Source organism: Astyanax mexicanus, chromosome 15 (assembly GCF_023375975.1).
Source record: "Astyanax mexicanus isolate ESR-SI-001 chromosome 15, AstMex3_surface, whole genome shotgun sequence".
Lineage (NCBI taxonomy): Eukaryota > Metazoa > Chordata > Actinopteri > Characiformes > Acestrorhamphidae > Astyanax > Astyanax mexicanus.
The window spans coordinates 8617501-8636878 of NC_064422.1; positions in this window are offsets into that span (position 1 = coordinate 8617501).

A 19378-nucleotide genomic window follows, 5' to 3' on the forward strand; every position below is an offset into this window, starting at 1 on the left:
TACCACTTACCCCTACCCCTTCTTTTTGAGTGTACCCGTACCTACAAGGGAAAGGGGTGAAATTCTCCCCCTAAGAATTGGGACAAATCCCTAAAGCATCCGATACGTCATCAGGGGCGCTAAAGTTCAGTAACCTTCAGAAAGGGGGATATGGTGCAGAAATGTATTATTAATTTTCATTCCTTTATTCCTGTGTGATGGGGAGCTGAAATTAGCTTTGATTAGCTTTTATTGTACCTTTTTTTCATTCCGCCTTAAAGTCCCTGCTGTCTGTTGCACTATTTAAGGTGGAACAGGAAAGTTAGCTAGTTAGCTACTGAGAAAAAACTACTAGCAATCTTTTTATGCTTTTTATGAAGAATTCAACCATAAAACATTGAAACTAGACATTAAACTATGGTAATATAGTGCTAATCGTCACCTTATCAGGGATTCTCATCCACCTCGGTTTGAAGTGTGGAAAGAGTGTGTGAAAGCAGGCGACCAGTAAAAGAAGCCCATTCAGTAAATAATCACAATCACAGTAGGTGTGAGAGAGAGGGAGCTCGTGGTCTGGAGGGAAAACAATGTGGTCAGGATGGAGTGTGACTCTGGCACTGAAGGCACTGCTCTGTTCAGAAACACTGATTAATGAATACGTTTGTAGAAGTATTTAACATTTCCAGCCACTAAAGTCATTTAACAGCTGCTGTTATTAGAAATATAGAGTATTATTCTGCCTACTGTGGAACTTTTTCACTGTTTTCATTATTTGATTCCCACTTTATGATACGTGTCTTTAATAACTATGTAGTAACACGTTAACAATCCATGTAATAACACTGTAACTACTGGTGAAGTACAGCATGCCTCTCTAACAGTCCACCCTTTTATTTTAGAAATAAAATATGAAGCTTTTGAAGATGGCAGCCATGTTTAGGAGCCTTGAAAATTGTAATTTTTTGTAAAAATTAAAATAAAAAATAAAAAACTGAATTGCTGCAACTAATATCTAAAGTCAAATTTTAAAAGTAACAATATGGTGTTATAGTAGTGTTCTAACAATCTTACCATGATGTAAAAAAAGCTAAATATCAAATGTTTTAACTAGATTTTAGAACATGGCATTGATAAGTTATTATATTTTGCATTGCACAAATAAAAAATAAAAAAAAAACAATAAAAAATGTATTTCTACAGTAAATGCAAATAAGGTCTCCGCTCAAATTTTTTTCTGGATTTTTTATGCAGGGGGAATGAGATGATTAGATTATATCAGGATCTGTGTGACGTACAGTAGCACCGCTGTGTCAGAATCAGGGCAGGTGTGTTTTGTAGAGTTGCAATTTGATATGCATGCATGTGTGTGTGTGTGTTTAATTATTAGTGTGTGTGTGTATGTGTGATTATTAGTGTGTGTTTGTGTGTGTATGTGTGTCTGCCATAAAATTACCATTGCAGTAATGAGTAATTAGTTTAGCTTTAGATTGGAGCAGGTTGATGTTTCTCCCCTTCCAATTCTAATGAAATTAGAAGGAAAAAGAAAAATTATTAGCTAAAATGCAGCATTTGTTTTCCACTGTCCATGCACTGCAATATGTTCTTCAAGAAGTGGACACTGTGAGAAAGTGGCTCAATTTAAATCAACCTAATTTTTCAAAGGCAAAAAGGTGGAAGCTTGGCTTTCCTAAATTGTACTTGGGTGTGTACAGCCACCCGGCAATCACATCTTCTCAATATGCTGAATAATGATGATAAATTTGTGTGGGAAATGGCGAGAGCTTCATTCTTTTTGGACTTTAAATGCTGCAAAAGCTTCTGCTGAACAGGACAAGTTTTTTAGGATTTAAAAGAAAGGAGAATAGAAAGCTAGATGTTCAAGCTTAGGGATTTAGGATATCATCAGCCTGGCCAGATCATTGGCCTTAAAGATCTATTTAGAAGAACTAATACAGAATTAAAATAAACAGCGGTAAATGAAGAACCGGTAAAACTTTACTTGGATGGTCCATTTTATGGCCTTTTTGATGCTTAACTGACATTCAACTAACATTCAACTACATGTCTATTAAATGCAAATGAACTAAAAGGTGAAAGTAAATTATTCTCTATTGAATATAACCCTAAATTCAACTCTAACCCAAACGCTTTTCTTAATATTTTAAGATTGGGTTTAGGGTTAGATTTTAAGCTTAGGTTAAGGTTAGGGTAAGGGTTAGGTGTAGGGTTAGATTTTATGGTTGATTAAGGGTTAAGGTTAGGGTTAGGTGTATGGTTAGGTTCTATTTTGAATCATTTACAATCAACATATGGTTAAGTTAAATTTAATGGACCTTTAATTCAGTGTTAGTTGAATGTCAGTTGAGCATCAACAAGGCCATAAAATGGACCATCCATGTAAAGTGTTACCGGAGAACCTGTTAATGTCTCTGAAATGGTAGTGAAGGATCCACTAACTGTGGTTGAGGCCTCTTTTTTTCAGTAATGGAATAGTCTATAAGTTAGTCTATAAGGTAGAGCATCACGAAAAAAATTGCTGCTGGAGGCTCTAAGAATAAAGCAGCTACAACATTGGTCCAGATTGAGGCTTCAAGGAAAGCTAGCCAAACTATCATTTGCTGATCATTCAGAATCTTATACTATTTTCCATCTAGCCACTCACCTTCACTGCAGCAGCTGGAGTCTGTGGCACATGTATTGAATGGCTGTAGAACTCTTAAAGGTTCATACTTTGCCCAACATGACAGACTTGTGGACCTGGTAGCTGCTCAGCTTCCACATTCAAGAAATGAATTGCCAACAGCAACACACCAGATATTGTTTGTGTGTCTCAGAGTCAGAGAAGGGCTGTTCTATATGAAATATCATGTTTGTTAGATGTGTGTCTGGAAGGGTCATATTAAGTCTTTAAAATCTTAAAAATGATGAAGTACCATCCACTGGTTAGTTTGATTAAAAACTTAGGATTTAAATGCCAGCTGATAGTCCTAGTGTTTGGTTGAGTCTTGGCCATGTGCAAAGACTGCATGTCCCTATGTTTGGACAATTTTCTGGAATATTTTCAAGTTTCCATATTGTTTTTTATATTGTATATGGAAACTATAAAGCAGGGGTGTCCAAACTTTTTTTGTTGGGGGCCAGAAGGAGAAATATATTTGAAGTCACGGGCCACAGACTCTGTTATAAAACAAATAATGAAATATACCACTTTAAATAATACATTTTCCTAATTACTTTCATTTACACACCATTTTACTTGACTTACTATCTTTATCTATCTTTGACAGTGTTGTGTAAACTAAGATTTTTCAAATTGACGTTTCATTTTATGATGTCCCTTAATATTAAACTCCTTAATTATGGCAACTTTTAGACCCTTTTACCCTTTTTCTGCGCTAAAGCTGAGCACTCTCTCCACTTTTAGACTCTTTGGCCCTTTTTCTGCGCTAGAAATGCGCACCCTCTCTATGTTTAGACTCTTTGGCCCGTTTTTCTGCCTTACAATTGCGCACTCTCTCCGCTTTTAGACTCTTTGGCCCATTTTTCTGCGCTAGAAATGCGCACCCTCTCTATGTTTAGACTCTTTGGCCCGTTTTTCTGCACTACAACTGCGCACCCTATCCGCTTTTAGACTCTTTGGCCTGTTTTTCTGCGCGAGAAATGCACACCCTTTCCGCTTTTAGACTCTTTGGCCGGTTTTTCTGCGCTACAACTGCGCACCCTCTCCGCTTTTAGACTCTTTGGCCCGTTTTTCTGCGCTAGAAATGCGCACCCTCTCCGCTTTTAGACTCTTTGGCCCGTTTTCTGCGCTACAACTGCGCACCCTCTCTGCTTTTAGACTCTTTGGCCCGTTCTGACACCTAGCGTTCAAACTTTGAATCTCACATTATAAAAACTTACTTAACAGCGGGCCAACTTTCATTCTATTTCTAAAATACCTTGTGGGCCGCTCCAAAAATGGAAACGGGCCGCAAATGGCTCGCGGGCCGTAGTTTGGACACCCCTGCTATAAAGTATAAAGTATAAAATGTGTGTGTGTGTTTAGTGGAGATTATTAGTGTTTGTGTGTTTTCAGAGCGAGTGTAGCCGGGTGGTGGCGGGTGGTTGAGGGTGGTTGAGGGTGGTCATGCTCCTGCTCCTGTAGGTTAGCGGCGTTTGGGGAAAGAAGGCCTCCTTTGATTCAGTAGTGGACTCGTGCTGCTGGAGTCTGATAGTCTGGCTCTTTCTTTTTTTTTCTTCTTTTACGTTTCTTTTTTTTTTTCTCTCCTCCCTCTCTCCGGCCAGGAGTGGTCCGGAGCAGGACGGAGGGATGGAGCGAGGGATTTCTGAATCCATACCTCCACCATGTGGCTTACAGCCATGCAGTGAAGAGAGGGAGGCAGGAGGACTGGGGCATCATGAGGAGTGGGGCAGTTTCTAAGTGGTTCTCCTTCAGTCTGATCACATTTTAATTCAGCGGCTGGACGAGAACTCCCCCACCTCCCCGTCCAATATTCCGCCCGACACCTAATCCGCTCCTACATTACCATAACATTTTCACAAGTGCCCATCGCTGCGGAATAACAGCTCCAGATGAATTGAAGAAATGCCTCTTTATGAGGGGAGTGACACAAGCTATTAGTGTTCTCCACAGCCACCTCTCTCTGCGTATATTTTAACTAGCCCAGCCAAAACAGCTAAAGCATGTCTACTGTGTGTGTGTGTGTGTGTGAGAGAGAGAGAGAGAGAGAGAGAGAGAGAGAGAGAGAGAGACCAATCTATTAATCCAACACTGGTATCCCTGATTTTATATATATAAAATTAAACAATTGACATAATTACAATATACATCAATTATCTTATTTTAGAAGATTTATTGAATTACTATAACATTTGATCACAAGTAGCACTACTTACAACAGTAATAAATAGTGTTAAATGGTTATGTAATGTCTTAATCATTAATTAACTGTCACTAGTCAAGACATTATTAAACATTACTACATTTCAGTCATTAACAATTGTGTACATAATAATTAATGTAGACAGTAGTTTAAAAAATGTGTAATGATTAATAACAATCTAGTATTTTTTTCGTTCTTTCTTTCTTTCTTTCTTTCTTTCTTTCTTTTCTTCTTTCATTCTCCCAGTCAGTAACACTCACCATCAGTGTGTAGTTACTCCACTAGTATACCTAAAGGTGAATACTGTTTACTGAAAACTCAGTTTGTGATTTGATATGTTAAAATGTTATACCGTCAAACTTGTAAGTTAATGTAATTGATGATCTGTAAGGTCAGCTGAATAAAATATTATTATTAAAACATATATTTTATTGAACTAAAACACAGATTTAGAATACTCATAGAAAACAAGGTGAACAAAGAAAATGCTATAGACAGAACAGTATAACACATAAAAAATACACGGTTGAATGGCTGAAATTACAAAAAAGATGCAGAGCTTTCAGACATCAAATGATGCAAAGAAAACAAGTTAATATTCATAAAGTTTTAAGAGTTCAGAAATCAATATTTGGGGGAATAACCCTGGTTTTTAATCAAAGTTTTTCATGCATCTTGTTCATGCATGTTCTCCTCCACCAGTCTTACACACTGCTTTTGGATGACTTTATGCTGCTTTACTCCTCGTGTAAAAAATCAAGCAGCTTGGTGGTTTGATGGCTTGTGATCATCCATCTTCCTCTTGATTATATTCTAAAGGTTTTGAATTTGGTCAAAACAAAGAAACTCATCATTTTTAAGTGATCTCATTTTTTTCCAGTATAATAATCAGCCATGACTGGCCTCCAGTCAGACTGCAGTAGCCCTTTGTCACCTTTCTGGTCAGTGAGCAGCGCATGGGCCACGTTTATTGCAGCCTCTCAAATCCGAGCTCAGTCAGAGTCTTAACAAGACTGTTTCAGGTGATTTATGGCTAAATGTTCCCTTTCTGCCACTTTGCAACCCGATACCAGCTGGAAAAGGACAGGCCACTCTTCTGTAAACTGGACTGGAGCTGGAGACGGGGGTCTGCAGGTTGTGGATTGGTGGGGGTGGGCAGGGGTAGCTGGGTGGCTGGTTCAATTTGGCCCGAGAAGCTGAAGCCCTCCCTTTAAAGTGTTCTCTGGCCAGCGGTAAAACTAATGACAAAATTGGAACAGCCTGCAGTGTGAATGGAGCGCTTGGTCACGTGGTGTTCTTTATGGTCCAAGCGGACAAATCTATACACTAATCCGTCCTGCGGGACTTGCTGTACTCGTATGAGGGCTGGGCTATGGTGGCAGTGGAGTTGCTAATGAATTCAGCATGGGTGTACCTGGGGTAGATTGTTGCAGAATGGCGTTGGTTGGAGAACTAGATTGGAGTTCTCAATGTGTGCACAATTAATCAGACTTTCAAGCTCTTAAAGACTACTGTCCTTTATTTACCGGTTGCCTTGAAAAAGTTAAGCAATTATAACTGTTATTTCCAAGTCAAGTTCACTTTATGCTTGCTATTTAAGTGTACTACAAGTCATAGTTAAATCTACACAGTTTACTTGAGTTGTTTCTACTTTAAATAGCCTGTAAATGCAAGTTGTTGTTTTTTAAGTGCGTAAAACCCGATAAGTTGACTATGTTCAAAACTTTTGTTGTAACCGATTATCTAATACATTTTAAGTTGATGTAATATAACTTTTAAGTACAGTGAACTTAACAAATACATATACATATATATTTAAAATGAATATTTTCCTGAACTTGTTTTTAGTCTTCTTTCTGGTTTCATTCAACTATTTTTTAAAATACTCATAGAAAAGTAGATGAAGAAAGAAAACAGTAAAGAATTAAAAGTACTGAGAGCATAGCGAGAACACAGAGTTACTGCAGCTCAGTAAATGATGCTCGTTCTACAGCTACAACACAGAGACCAAGTATTTTATTATAATAGGTGATCTACAAGTTTACCTAACCTCGCCCCGGGGGAATCACTACACACTGATGGTGAGTGCTACAAACTGTTGGACACACCCAGTATGCAAATCGATTGTGACAGAAGCCAATGGAAAAGAAGCTGTTAATGGCAACAGACTAAATTCAGTTATTATAAGTTGGTTCAACTCAAAGATCTCAGTTTAAGTGTTTAAGCATATGTACCCACAAATGTTAATCTAACTCAAAATAGTTGAGTATTGTTTAGAAATCTGCATTTTTATGTAAAACAGACTTAATTTATTTGAGTTCAAATAACTTCTGGGTTTACAGTGTGTATTTATGGACAGCACAAATTATGATTATTATGCTGTATAACCTCCATAGAAAAGCCCTGAATGGTAGAAAGTGATGTTTAAGAGCATTTTTGTGCAATACCACAGCATCCGTATTAACATTTTTAGTTAGTTACTGTAATTACCCATAACTCTCATATGGGTGCTGTATTTACAAAAAAAAGTCTGTATTTGATTAACCCTTAGAACCCCATTGCCGCAAATTGTGTCAAAAATTGTGCTTTGTTTATACAGCTTAACCCTCCTGTTATCTTCATTTTTCAGGAATAGCAATGATTTTTCAGGGTCATTTTGAACCAGTGCATGTTTAATTATCCAAAATTAGTTAGTAATTCCATTACTAATTATTCTATTAATAGTTAGTGCAATGCTGTTCCTTACCTCTAACAGGTAATGGTTCAACTAGGATAATTCACTTGTTTTTCCTAAAAAAAAATAGTTTTAATGTTTCACTACTTTATTGCTTTAAAAAGACCAACATATACAACAATAGTTTTACATAACATTAAAACATAACATTGCAATTTTGTTTTTCTTTTTGCAGGGGGTGATTGTTGCAAATATGTGAGATGAACTATTTTTATATTATATGTTGATTACACTCATTAAGGCAAGCAGAAGAAGTTTCATACTGAAAAAATACTTTTTTCCCTGGATCTTCAAACTTTAAAACGGGTCAAATTGACTCGTAACATTACAGGAGGGTTAATTATTCAGAAATGTGTCAACGCACCAACATGACTCATACATTGTGACAGACAGGGAACCTTATTGTTTCTAAAAATCACACTGAATTGCAGTGTTTTTGAGAAATCTAAAGGTGGGAATATCAAGAAAGATAACTCCGCCTGATGCTGCTCATGTATTCTGTCACAGTAATAAGCCTATAATGATCATCAAAATCCTTATACTTTCAACTAATATACAATCTGATCTAACTATTACTGAAAATAAACTCTTGTCTGAATTGATTTGAAGTCTGTTCATTAATAAAAAAGGAAATAAAACAGGCGCAGGTATTTTTTTTTTTTTCGCAAAACATGATCAATTCCATGAAGATTTACAAATTCTGTAAGCATTTACATCTCAAATTATGACATTTCTGAGCAGCTTAATGATTTCTGGTATAAAGGAAAAATAATAGCATGTGGCCATAGCATGTCTCCTAATATAACTGTGTTATAACAAGTGAAATAGAAACCGACAAATGGAGAAAAAACACTCCAAATGGAGAAAAAACACACCAAATGGAGAAAAAACACTCTAAATGGAGAAAAAAGCACACCAAATGGAGAAAAAACACACCAAATGGAGGAAAAACACTCCAAATGGAGAAAAAACACTCCAAATGGAGAAAAAACACACCAAAACGAGGAAAAAACACACCAAATGTAGAAAAAAAAAACACACCAAATGGAGAAAAAGCACACCAAATGGAGGAAAAACACTCCAAATGGAGAAAAAACACTCCAAATGGATAAAAAACACTCCAAAACGAGGAAAAAAACACACCAAATGTAGAAAAAAAACACACCAAATGGAGAAAAAACACTCCAAATGGAGAAAAAACACACCAAATGGAGAAAAAACACACCAAATGGAGAAAAAAATACTACAAATGGAGAAAAAACACACCAAATGGAGAAAAAACACACCAAAACGAGAAAAAAACACACCAAATGGAGGAAAAACACACCAAATGGAGAAAAAACACTCCAAATGGAGAAAAAACACTCCAAAACGAGGAAAAACACTCCAAATGGAGAAAAAACACTCCAAATGGAGAAAAAAACACTCCAAAACGAGAAAAAAACACTCCAAATGGATAAAAAAACACTCCAAATGGAGAAAAAAACACTCCAAATGGAGAAAAAAACACACCAAATGGAGGAAAAACACTCCAAATGGAGAAAAAAACACTCCAAAATGAGAAAAAAACACACCAAATGGAGGAAAAACACACCAAATGTAGAAAAAAACACACCAAATGGAGAAAAAACACTCCAAAACGAGGAAAAAACACACCAAATGTAGAAAAAAACACACCAAATGTAGAAAAAGCACACCAAATGGAGAAAAAAACACTCCAAATGGAGAAAAAACACACCAAATGGAGAAAAAACACACCAAATGGAGAAAAAACACTCCAAATGGAGAAAAAACACACCAAAACGAGAAAAAAACACACCAAATGGAGAAAAAACACACCAAATGGAGAAAAAAAATACTACAAATGGAGAAAAAACACACCAAATGGAGAAAAAACACACCAAAACGAGAAAAAAACACACCAAATGGAGGAAAAACACACCAAATGGAGAAAAAACACACCAAATGGAGAAAAAAACACTCCAAAACGAGAAAAAAACACTCCAAATGGAGAAAAAACACTCCAAATGGAGAAAAAAACACTCCAAAATGAGAAAAAAACACACCAAATGGAGGAAAAACACACCAAATGTAGAAAAAAACACACCAAATGGAGAAAAACACTCCAAAACGAGGAAAAAACACACCAAATGTAGAAAAAAAAACACACCAAATGGAGAAAAAGCACACCAAATGGAGAAAAAACACACCAAATGGAGAAAAAACACACCAAAACGAGAAAAAAACACACCAAATGGAGGAAAAACACTCCAAATGGCTGTTAAAACAGTGATTTACTCTTACAATTTCCCTTTAAATTATATCAATTTGTTACAATGTAGACTAAACAAATTCCAAATAGTGATTCTCCATTGGCTCTACACTTCAAGTTCAAGTTATAATCCATGTCTCAGGAAAATGGCCTCAATTGTTCCAGGAGCTGAATCTGATTCCGCCTCCAGTCTATTGTTTCTCAGATCAGATCCAGAAGTACCTCAATCCTGCAGACTTTAAAACAACACACCTGTTTCAACTCATGAAAAGTTTTTTTAATTAGTTGATAAGACCAGTCAGGTGTAGCAGGAAAGCAGGAAAAAGCATTTACTTGAGCACAGCACTGGTAAAAGCTTTGCTCTAAACGTTCAACTGCATGACACCGCTAACGCTCCTGCCAAACACGCGAAGAGCAGACCTCCTGCATATATATGCCTGGCAGGCAGGCTCTGGGAGTCCCCTTAAACACTTGTTGAGCCCTAACACAGATGTAGCTCCTACTTACTGTACAGCGAGCGCTCTTTAAAAGGAGCAGGAGACATCTGCAGCATTGAATTCTGCACCAGATCTCCGCACATGGGTTCTGTGTTCCCGTTCCCTGCCTAATGGCCCCATGAATAATGCAGATATGGAACATGGAAAGAGTTGGCGTCTGCTCGTTACACATGCGAAAGAAAGAGAGAGAAGGTTCCATGTGTGCTGGTGGAGGGATGTTTATTAGTAGAGTACTGTAAACTCAGGATGAGAACACAAGTGCTGAGTATATGCTGACAGATCATATACAGGGGTTGGACAATGAAACTGAAACACCTGGTTTTAGACGGCAATAATTTATTGTGGTGACGGACAGTTCTGGTGGAAACAGGAGAGTTGAGGTGCACATTGAATTCTGCCGTGATTTGATCAGCCGTGGTTTTATGTTTTTTGGATACAATCCGGGTTAGCACCCGAACATCCCTTTCAGACAGCTTCCTCTTACAGCGTCCACAGTTAATCCTGTTGGATGTGGTTGGTCCTTCTTGGTGGTATGCTGACATTACCCTGGATACCGTGGCTCTTGATGCATCACAAAGACTTGCTGTCTTGGTCACAGATGCTCCAGCAAGACGTGCACCAACAATTTGTCCTCTTTTGAACTCTGGTATTTCACCCATAATGATAAAGTGTGCATTGCAATATTTTGAGCAGAACTGTGCTCTTACCCTGCTAATTGAACCTTCACACTCTGCTCTTACTGGTGCAATGTGCAATTAATGAAGATTGGCCACTAGGCTGGTCCAATTTAGCCATGAAACCTCCCACACTAAAGTGGCAGATGTTTCAGTTTCATTTCAGTTCCAACCCTTGTAGTCATACTGCTGGCATTCTTATCAAGAAGGAAGTGGACCAGTGTAGTGTTAGGAGTCTTGCCCAAGGACTCTTATTGGTGTAGCGCAGCATTCAGTCACCCAGACCGGGATTTGTATTTGCTTTGTTGTTAATGTAAAAGTTGGGTTCATGCACTGCTGCTTGTGCATGTGTGCATAACAAGTGAGGGTGCACACGTGTTGGGCACACGCCTGTGTTGACAGTTTACTGCCAAGATAGCAAAAAAAGTTAGTCAGTGGTGCACCTGTGTTTTTCATTGCCAAGATAGCAATACACCAGAAATATACCTACATACCCCTCATTTCAAGACCACCACACCCATCAGTGTAGATAACTATTAAAAAGCACTGATAATATTTAAACTACACAGGTGAAAGGCATGAAAAAAGACTGTTGGCGAGGTGTAAGATAATTGCAATGAGCATTGCAGCAAGCAACATGTATTTGCCGGGGACATCATGAGAGCCATGAATGAATAAAAATGCTATATGTCTCGTTTTCTGTAGGTCTGTCTCTGTCTCTGTCTCTCGCCCCAAGTTTCTACTGTTTCTGCCTCTACAACTCTTTCTTTTTCGCGGTTTCCTAGTCGTTGATGTTTCCATGCCCTGAGGGTGCCGTGCCAAGCTAAACTGTCAGGCTTATGCACACTGTACACACAGGTGGATTCAACCATGCTAATGTTCTACTACTCTCTCTCTCTCTCTCTCTCACTCTTTCTCTTTCTGTCTCTCTTTCCCTCTCTCAATCTGTCTCTGGGCAAGTAGCCATGCTAACGGAGGTGTGGGGCCCAACTCTGTATTTTAAGGCTCGCGGTTGTAATCACTTTACTTTCTCAGCCCTTCTTCACTCTATCACTTCATCCTTTTCTACTTCTCCTCTTGCATTCTTCTGTTCTTCTCTAGCCACCAAGAACCACTCTGTTTTGCTTGTGCACATCTTGGGGTAGTTCTTGTTATGATGGAGGGGTAGTTTAGGGGAAGTTTTGGGGCTACATGGTCCTTCAAACTGAGATTTTTTGATATTAGGTAGTGGTGATGGATGAGTAGTCCTGACACTGCAATTGATTCAAGGTATTTAAATGTATTTGATGGGATTGGAGCTCCATTGCTCCATAGCATCCCAATGCTGTTTATAGCCCTCTAGTGCCATTAGCCCCATTCTAACCATTCAAAGGGTACCATCTGGTGGCCCCTGAAGACCTGCTTAAGAGGGGACACTGCTCTGTCCAATGTTTAGTATTGCACCCAGATGTTCTCAACCATCCCATTCTACCAGTCAGGGCTTTTCTCTAGAGGTTATACAGTATAATAATCATCATTTGTGCTGTTCATGAATTCAGTAAATAAAAGGACAACTCTTTTCCAACAACCCAATGACACATCAAATTTTAGCTACACTAAATGAGACTGTCACTCTAAAAGTGGACTTTCAGCACTTTCAAAAGTGTTTATAAGAGCTGCACAATCATCTAATAAGATGTATGGATGCCGATTAATTTTCTCCAATTTGTCTCCCAATTTAGCCAGGCTAATTATCCCACCCTTTCAGCTGTTACTCAGCTGTATTTTCCCCATCCCACATCACAATACCAGGAGGGTGAAGACAATCACACGCCGCCTCTGACACATGTGAAGTCAACCACCGTCTCTTTTCTTACTGCTGCTGATGTAGCATTGCTGAGTAGCATCACAGTGTGCTAGGTTCCGATATACATCAGCTCACAGATACAGCCTTGTGCTAATCGACATCACCCTTAGGAGTGATGAGGGAAAAGAGCGCCATCTACTGTACCCACCCAGAAAGAGCAAGGGCGATTGTGCTCTCTCAGGGCTCCGGCAGCAGATGGCAAGTTGCATGACCGGGATTCGAGCCGGCAATCTTCGGATCATAGTGGCAGCGCTTTAGACCGCTGGACCATTTGGCACTCCCAATTTGTATCTATTTGCTGCGCTACTACGCTTAACTGCTATCCTCATTCTTGCATTGTTTATTTTGTTTACATTTTGTTTACAGAGTGTGATGCAGATGACACTAGTCTATCTCTACACACTATATTTTTCAACAGTATATTCACTACTATTCACTATATGCACATTACAGTTAGCAAGAGCTGCACCTTGTACATACTTTTGCAATAGTAATTATAGAAGCATTGTACAATTACTGTACTTACCCTGTTATAACTACGTTATAACATGTACATTTTATCTCCCAAGTCAATCTGTAATAACTAGCATTTATCCAGTGAATTTAAAGATAAAAAAATGATACTAAATGAACAGTTGGCTGAATTCTGCAAAGCAGAAGCACTTAAGGAACAGTTTTGATTTATAGAGTGTGCAGTTCGTCTTGGCTGAACACTGATGGAATCATCTTCAAACATCTCTGTAACTCAATACAGCACAGTTAATATCTACAGCATGGATGTATACGGTTTACCCCATAGCCCTAGTCTAAATAAAGACCTGCACGACTCTGAGTTAATATTAAAACGAAATGGAAAATATGTCAAAATAAACAAACAGCATTTCTGTGGGCCTCTGTTGGATGTGCGGTCAGGCTCTATATTCTGCAGCGCATGTCTCTGGGTTTTCTATTTCTATCATGTGGTGACTGTTTGGAAAAAGAGCTAAGATTATCACCAGAGAACGGCTCTGTAGGCACAAGTCCTGAGGTTAACCAGTGTTTGCCTCCCTGAGTATCAGAAAACCGCTTCAGTAAACGCCGGAGCTCCAGAGTCTCCTCAGGGTTTATTTTCTGATTTCCTCAGACGAGCTGCAGGTTGGATCTACGGATGATCTTTCTTGATGGTTTTTGCTGAATCTGGTCTTGCTGTTCTTCTTTATTGTAAGCCTGGATAAGATGAATCTACTTAAATATATTGAGAAAACCAGGTGCCTTAATACAGTTAAGTAGCACTTACTGAAACGTGAGTTAATTAAACTTAATATTTTAAAAAAATATTATGCCAAAATGTTCAGGTAATTTAATTGTTTTGTTTTTTTGTGATCAATTGGTTTGCTCAAATATTCTACAATTAATTTTATGGTTGGGTGACTAAAATTAATTGTAATGTATTTAGTCTTCTTCTTGAATTTATTCACCTAAGATATAGAAATTAAATACTCATAGAAAATTTTGATGCATTTGTTCATAATAGGGTTTGCCTGTGTGCCAACTTGTCCGAGCCAAAGTGGGAGGGAGAATTCAAATCAATGAAAAAATTATGGGTAATACAGATAGATCATTTAGTTGCCATAAAATAAAATTTGCTTTTTACTCTTTCATCTTTACTCTTGGAATATATTGAGTTTTGGTTAGCAAAGAAAGTGTGTTAAAACACACTTATTATGTTGTGTCACAATAACTATTTTTTTTTTTTTTTTCAACAGGGCATATATTAAATATGGGCAAGTACTAAATATGTATAAAATACTTTTTAGAGTGTAGAAGTTTACCTAAGGTCACCTGGGGGGAATGACAATATACTTACTGTATGTTGCATGTCAGAAACTGAGGGACATACTATATGTCCAATATATAAATACATTGTGACAGAAGCCAATTGGAAAAAAAGCTGCCAATGGAAATGGAGATCCCATTTAAATGCATGTGTGCAGAAATGTTCACCGAACTCAAAGTAGTTGAGTAATGTTTAAAAAATATTGCATTTTACATATGGCAGATTTTATTTATTTATTTTAATTAAAATGAATTGTGGGTTTATGGTGTATACAGGTTTTAGTTTTTACAGTTAAAAAATAATACATATACATATATATATATATATATATATATATATATATATATATATATATATATACATTATAATATGTGCTTAAATTAGCACAGTGAATTTAAATTGTGTAGCAATCCATAAAAAACTATAGTTTTATATTTTGATTAAATATACAGTATAAAATCTGAGGTAACAGTGTACTCGATTGGTGCAACAGGAAAGGGATTGACGTACATTTTTCCTCAAAAGTTTCTTCTGAATTTTCCTCTAAAGTTTCCTCTAAAGTCACCGTGGCCTGTGCAAACACCCGGCCCACGCTTTAACTACCTGAGACCTACTGAGCGAGGTCAGAATCCTCACGGTTTGAGAGGCTCGTAAACGTGTTCCAGGCCACTGTGAAAGCTCGTTACGCTTTACTGGGAATATTAGCGGCAGGCAGACACAATCATGAGGAAATACAAGGTGCTGAGCGAATGGTGGACCTGATGTGAAGCTGGCGGTAAACAAACAAATGTACTGATGTACAGGGAAAGGCTCTGGAGGTGTGGCTTTTAACGGGGATTAGCACTCTATAAGTCGGCAGGCTACCGCTGATACTGACAGCTTTATAGACATGTGATCAGAGGTGCTATGCCAGAGCTACGAGGGAGGCTGGAGTAGTTGACACTGGCAGCGTTGTGCAGGGTAGTGCTAGGCCAGAGGTCACTAATACTTCTCTTCCACCAACAAAGTGCTGGAGCCGGAGCCGGAGCCAGTTTCTGCGAACTTGCGGACTTTTTAAGAACCGGCCCATGTTTCCACTGCTTTAAGGAAACTGAAACACCTGTCATTTTAGTGTGGGAGGATTTATGGCTAAATTGGATCAGCCTGGTGGCCAATCTTCATTAATTGCATGTTGCACCAGTAAGAGCAGAGTGTGAAGGTTCAATTAGCAGGGTAAGAGCACAGTGTTACTATATATTGCAATATTGCAATGCACACAACATTATGGCTGACATACCAGAGTTCAAAAGAGGACAAATTGTTGGTGCACGTCTTGCTGGCGCATCTGTGACCAAGACAGCAAGTCTTTGTGATGCATCAAGAGCCACGGTATTCAGGGCAATGTCAGCATACCACCAAGAAGGACCAACCACATCCAACAGGATTAACTGTGGACGCTGTAAGAGGAAGCTGTCTGAAAGAGATGTTTGGGTGCTAACCCGGATTGTATCCAAAAAACATAAAACGACAGCGGTTCCAGACCAGCAAGATTGTGGCCAAAACAGAACTGGAGTTGAGCGTTTAAAATGCTAAGTACACGAGTAACAGGTACACTGTAAGCCTGAATGAGTAAAATTTACTTAAAAATATTGAGGAAACAGGGTAATGTAATGAGTAATGAAAACTTAAGTTAGCATAAAATTAAAACATCAAGTTATTACAACTAGAAGGGAAGTTGATTTAACTTTTTTATCTTTATTATACTGTAAGACCAGATAAGTTGAGTTTACTTAACTTTTTTAAGGCAGGCAGTCTGCTATTTTTTTAAGTAATGGGGAACGAAAACTTGAGTTAGCATAAATTAAAACATCAAGTTATTCATTACAACTAAAGGGAAACTTGATTTATTTCTAAGCTAGGTAGGTTACTGAGTGTCAGAAACTGTTGGACACACCCAGTATGCAAATATATTGTGACAGAAGCCAATGGAATAGAAGCTGCCAATGGCAACAGACTAAACTTATAAGTTATTATTATAAGTTGGTTCAACTCAAACTCAAAGATCTCAGTTTGAATGTATAATATGTGCCGATAAATGTTTAGAAAAATCCAATTTTATGTAACACAGACTTAAAACATTTGAGTTCGAACAACAGATGCCTTTACAGTGTATGTGTATTATAGAGTATGGCACCAGACGACAGTTTTGCCCCAGACGAGTGCTTGTAGTCACGTACGGCAGGCGTGTTCTGGAGCCATGAAGGTGCCGTGAAGGACAGTGACATTTCCTGAGGTTGGGCAGCTGAGTCAGAGCGACGGGCAGGAGCAGGGTCGGTAGGAACAGCGTCTCGGTACAGCGGAGCTGCTGTGCTGTGTTAGCTCAGTGTGCTGTGTCAGCCAGGCATTGCAGTAGACAGCGTAAACACAGAGTCACCTGGACTGGAAATCTCCGGGCGGAGCTGAAGCTCAGGCTCAGGACCAGGATCAGAACTTGGGGAGCTGGCGCCCTCCAACCCGGAGAGTGACGGTGCAGAGCTCCTTCGGTGGAAAAACACAGATGACATCATTTTCTACGGCGTGGCCTGGCCTGGCCAACACCTCATGGACGACACGCTGCTGTTTACGGACGCCAGCTAAGTGAGCTGGGGAGCACAAAGAGCGCCTTTTGCCCTGGAGAGCCCAAATTCGGGGGGTTGCTTGCGTCTGGAATGGAAACGTTAGGTGGCAGCAAGGCGCCAACATCTCGAAAGACCTGACGTCAAATGTTTGCCCGTTTTTAAAGCGTTTACGGGAGATTTCCCCCCATTCCTGTTACTTCAGAACACTACCTGCTCCAGATGAGAAGACCTACAGGTCTTTCATTTTATTATTATTATTTTTTTTACAGGGAGGGGTTTCTCAGCAGCCCTGCTTTCACACAAGGTCCTGGAGGTTTACGAGACTGCGGGAAAACACATGTTGCACAGCCCTTCATAATGTAAACACAAGCAATGTAAATCCGAAAGCAGCCGCCATTCGCAATCAAACTGACCCTTCTCACCTCTGTTACTTATTACAGCCGTCAAGTCCGACCCATCAATCAGAACAGAATCAGCAGTGACACAGCATGAAACAAACTGAGGTCATCCCAGAGAGAAAGGATGAGCCACTCGCCCACAGTTCTGACACGTCTGTGTTTTTCCACTGAATCGCTTTCCTTTTTTAGCTCAGGCATCTGGGTTAGAAGGGCATAAATTGGTCATTCCTCCCATTCTAAATGTATTTGTTGATCTTCTCTAAAGAGACACTCCTGGGATGTTGTTGATGACTCTACACTGTTCTACATTGGAGGAAAAAAAAAACAATTTCAGAACAGAATTGTTGGAACATTAAAAAAAAAAGACCTCTTAATTGAATTACGTAATTCTAAATCAAGTTAACGAGTAATTTTTTTGGGGTGAAAATCATAATTATAGTATTGCTTTCAAATTAAAAGTCTGCATTAATATAATTTAAATTAGGGCAAGTAAGGTTAAATGATTTTTATAAGCTTTATTTAAAGTGAAATAACACTTCTTTACAATTTAATAACCTTAAAATGGTTTGAGGGAACTGAATGCCTTCAGTTGTCACTCTAAACCCTGTACTGTACATAGGTATTATGAACACCAGGATTGATACATTATGTAATGGATTTGAGGTTAAATAACACACTAAACTCAACTAGAGAAAGGGTAACTTGTTCTTACAGCCTTCAACACTGAGGCCAGGCAGGTATACCATAATATGTAGTATAGTATAGTATAGTATAATAGGGACCAGTAAGCTAGCCTAGTAAGACTACACAATGATGGTGAACATTTTTCGCAATCAAAATTTTAAGAATTAAAAGGAAAAAAATGTGTACGATGCAAATTCAAAAGAGAAACAAAATATATAGATTCAAGGGGAACAACTTATTCTAAGCCCCACCCACCTAAAAATAAAACTGTGCCAAAAACTGAGATTTCAGAAACAAAAGTCTTTAGCAGCAGGATTTGCAAAAATATCCACAAAAAATGCACAAAATCAAAAATAAAAAGTGACAAAATCTAAACTAATATAATTTGCAAAGCGATGTAACTGCACATTTTGTTTGTCTTTTTCTATTCTATATTTTTTATATTTTGATTCCAGATTTAATTTTCTTTTTTTTTTGGTGTAAAACTTTTTTTTTTGGGAAGGTTGTGCACACCCTAAAGAACTTGAAATGTACCAAAGTGCGTATCACAACTATTATTTTTTAATATAAGTTTAGACTATTTAGTTTAATTAGTTTGATCGGTAGTACAGCTACATTTTACAGTGTACATATTTGAAATATTATACTTCACTTCTTCAGCCTTATACAGTAAAGAATGGAAGATCTAGACACACTTCCAACAACTTCAACTTCTTCGACTTGAAGCCTTTATTTTCTGAAGACCTGCAGCTTTTAACACAACCTGCCAACCAGTTTACTGAAACTCTCAAACTCAATAACTGGGCAAAACGAGAAGCATCTGTTCCTCTGCTCTGGAATGTGGTCCGGATGCCAGCTGCACTATGTGATGATGTGAGATGGCATCACAGAACCTGAGCCGTGCAGATCATACACCACTGCTACTCAAAACACTCCTCAGGGTCTCCTCCAGACCCTCCACATTTCTGCCTGATCCCAAAACCCCCATACTGTAGAGA